Genomic DNA, 4,370 nt, shown 5'->3' with positions numbered 1-4,370 from the left:
GCCGCAGGGGAGTGTCGTAGGACCGTTGCTATTCACAATATATGTAAATGACCTTGTGGATGACCTCGGAAGTTCACTGAGGCTTTTTGCGGATGATGCTGTAGTATATCGCGCGGTGGTAACAATGGAAAATTGTACTGAAATGCGGAAGGATCTGCAACGAATTTCCGCATGGTGCAGGGAATGGCAATTGAATCTCAATGTAGACAAATGTAATATGTTGCGAATACATAGAAAGAAAGATCCTTTATCATTTAGCTGCAATATATCAGGTCAGCAACTGGAATAATTCCAGAAATTATGGGAGTAGGCATTAGGAGTGATTTAAAATGGAATCGCCATATAGAATTAGTCGTCGGTAGAGCAGATGCCAGACAGATTCATTGGAAGAATCCTAAGGAAATGAAGTACGAAAACAAAGGAAGTAGGTTACAGTACACTTGTTCGCCCACTGTTTGAATACTGCTCACCAGTGTGGGGTCCATACCAGATAGGGTCGATAGAAGAGATAGAGAAGATCCAACGGAGAGCAGCGCGCTTCGTTACAGGATCATTTAGTAGTCGCGAAAGCGTTACGGAGATGATAGATAAACTCCAGTGGAAGACTCTGCAAGAGAGACGCTCAGTAGCTCGGTACGGTCCTTTGTTGAAGTTTCGAGAACATACCTTCGCCGAGGAGTCAAGCAGTATATTGCTCCCTCCTACGTATATCTCGCGAAGAGACCATGAGGATGAAATCAGAGAGATTAGAGCCCACACAGACGCATACAGACAATCTTTCTTTCCACGAACAATACGAGACTGGAATAGAAGGGAGAACCGATAGAGGTATTCAAGGTACCCTTCCCCACACACCGTCATGTGGCTTGCGGAATATGGATGTAGATGTAGAAGTAGAAGTGATCTCTCACTTACGCCCCACAATGTTCGATGGTATTCATGTTGGGCGATATGGTCAGCCAAATGATTCACTCTAATTGTCCAGAATATTTTTCAAACCAATCGCGAACAGTTGTAGTCCACTGTCATGACGCATTGTCATCCATAAAAATTGCATCGTTTTTTGGAAAAATGGAGTCCATGGATGGCTGAAAAATGGTCTCCAAATAGGCGATGGAACAGTAAACACAGCCCACACCCTCACGGAGCCACCATCAGCCTGCACAGTGCCTTGTTGACAACTTGGGTCCGTGACTTCGTGAGGTCTGCGCCACACTGGTAACCCACCATCAGCTCTTACTAATTCTAACAGCCGTGTACCGCAAGTCTCTAGAGGAACGTAGGGTTCCAAATGATTGGAAAAGAGCACAGGTAGTCCCAGTCTTCAAGGAGGGTCGTCGAGCAGATGCGCAAAACTATAGACCTGTATCTCTGACGTCGATCTGTTGTAGAATTTTAGAACATGTTTCTTGCTCGAGTATCATGTCGTTTTTGGAAACCCAGAATCTACTATGTAGGAATCAACATGGATTCCGGAAACAGCGATCGTGTGAGACCCTACTCACTTTATTTGTTCATGAGACCCAGAAAATATTAGATACAGGCTCCCAGGTAGATGCCATTTTCCTTGACTTCCGGAAGGCGTTCAATACAGTTCCTCACTGTCGCCTGATAAACAAAGTAAGAGCCTACGGAATATCAGACCAGCTGTGTGGCTGGATTGAAGAGTTTTTAGCAAACAAAACACAGCATGTTGTTATCAATGGAGAGACGTCTACAGACGTTGAAGTAACCTCTGGCGTGCCACAAGGGAGTGTTATGGGACCATTGCTCTTCACAATATATATAAATGACCTAGTAGATAGTGTCGGAAGTTCCATGCGGCTTTTCGCGGATGATGCTGTAGTATACAGAGAAGTTGCAGCATTAGAAAATTGTAGCGAAATGCAGGAAGATCTGCAGCGGATAGGCACTTGGTGCAGGGAGTGGCAAGTGACCCTTAACATAGACAAATGTAATGTATTGCGAATACATAGAAAGAAGGATCCGTTATTGTGCGTTTATATGATAGCGGAACAAACACTGGTAGCAGTTACTTCTGTAAAATATCTGGGAGTATGCGTGCGGAACGATTTGAAGTGGAATGATCATAAAAAATTAATTGTTGGTAAGGCGGGTACCAGGTTGAGATTCATTGGGAGAGTGCTTAGAAAATGTAGTCCATCAAAAAATGAGGTCGCTTACAAAACACTCGTTCGACCTATACTTGAGTATTGCTCATCAGTGTGGGATCCGTACCAGATCGGTTTGACGGAGGAGATAGAGAAGATCCAAAGAAGAGCGGCGCGTTTCGTCACAAGGTTATTTGGTAACCGTGATAGCGTTACGGAGATGCTTAATAAACTCAAGTGGCAGACTCTGCAAGAGAGGCGCTCTGCATCGCGGTGTAGCTTGCTCGCCAGGTTTCGAGAGGGTGCGTTTCTGGATCAGGTATCGAATATATTGCTTCCCCCTACTTATACCTCCCGAGGAGATCACGAATGTAAAATTAGAGAGATTAGAGCGCGCACGGAGGCTCTCAGACAGTCGTTCTTCCCGCGAACCATAAGCGACTGGAACAGGAAAGGGAGGTAATGACAGTGGCACGTAAAGTGCCCTCCGCCACACACCGTTGGGTGGCTTGCGGAGTATAAATGTAGATGTACATGGAGACTAACCTGACCAGGCCACGGTTTTCCAGTCGTCTACGATCCAACCGGTATAGTCATGAGCCCAGGAGGGAGGGTGCAGGTGGTGTCGTGCTGTTAGCAAAGTACTCACTGCCATAGCCTATTAACGCCAGATTTCGCCACATTGTCCTAACGGATTAGTTCGTCGTACGTATGATATTGATTTCTGCTCTTATTTCGCGTAGTGCTGTTGGATCTCGGAATACTGAATTTCCTAACGATTTCCAAAATGTGACGTCCCATGCGTCTAGAACTAATTTCCATTCCGCGTCCAAAGTCTGTTAATTCCAGTACAGTGCGCCCATCATCACATCGGAAACGCTTTCACATGAATCACATGAGTTGAAATGACAGCTCCAATGGTGCACCGACCTTTTATACCTTGTGTACGTGATACAACAGCCATTGAATGTGTGCATATCACTATTCTGTGACGTTTGTCACCTCATTGTATATCGAAGAGCATGTTTGAATCACCGGGTGTCAACGATATGCGACGAATGAATATGTCATCATTCGCGGTATTCATAAAAGTCAGGTTATAGGCTTCCGGTTGTAACTTTTACAAATATACATCAATTTCGAACCAATAGTTTGGTAATTAAAATTACATCATAGATTATGCTTTGATTTCTTTTCAAATTACAAATTAAAGTAACAGATCTATAGTGCATAGCGTACTTTTCGAGATATTTGGCAACAACATTTCCCCTTTATACAGGGTGTTTGGCAATTACACTTACTAACTCCTAGCGCTTGTAGAGGACAGTGAGTACATAATATTTTGAATAGGAACCCATGTCTGGAAACGTCATCCAACGACGCTACATAGCGTCACCATACAGGGTGATTCCGTGATGATGTTACAAACTTTATGGATAATGGAGAAGGATAAACGTATTAGTTTGAGGTAAGAGTTCCTGTACTGGTACGAACGAGTCGAAAGTTACAAGCGAAAATAGTACTAATACCTCTGTTGCTGAATATTGCGCAAGGTGTGGGTCCCTTACTAAAAGGACTAATGGGGAAAAACCGAACGCATAAAAAGAAGTGCAGTGTGAATGGCCTAGATTGGCTTGACGTACTGGAGATGGTCACTGAGGTACTGAAAAACTAGAATTTGCACTCATTTGTATCAGGGTCATTTACAGAGTAATGCTTCCTATTTTCTTATTTTTATTTCTCAAGTTAAGTAAATGAATTAGTAGGATAAGTGCTACCACAAATCATCTTTGTCTGCAGTTTTATCCGCCCTAAAAGAAGAGCATGTATAGCTGTGTGCTATAAAACATGGTCCTCCTTCCTCAGCCATTGGCGCACTGAATTTTCAAGGTTTACACTTCGTCGAAGTGACGTCCCCGATGAGCTTCTCTGAGTGGACCAAGCAGACAGAAGTCGGTTGGTACAACGCCACATGTGTGGAGTCACTTTAGTTGCTGATCGGTCGCTGCGCGCTACATCAGCCGATTGTGTTTTCCCTTCTTCTTCTCTACAGCGACGAAACCATCGCCTTAGGGTGCTGATGCCCACAGTGGTACTACCGTACACCATCTACAGCATTTCATAAATGCGATTGGACGTTTCACCTTCAATTACGGAAGCCTTCTTATTCGAGGCATCCTCAGGAAGTAAGTGTACTGTGATAATAACGAACGGTGATTTATTGATTTAGGACTGACAAAGCTGAGTGGTAGAGGGAGA

Source organism: Schistocerca piceifrons, chromosome 5, assembly GCF_021461385.2.
Source record: "Schistocerca piceifrons isolate TAMUIC-IGC-003096 chromosome 5, iqSchPice1.1, whole genome shotgun sequence".
Classification (NCBI taxonomy): Eukaryota; Metazoa; Arthropoda; class Insecta; order Orthoptera; family Acrididae; genus Schistocerca; species Schistocerca piceifrons.
The sequence above is the reverse complement of the archived record's forward strand: the minus strand, read 5'-3'. Positions refer to the sequence as shown.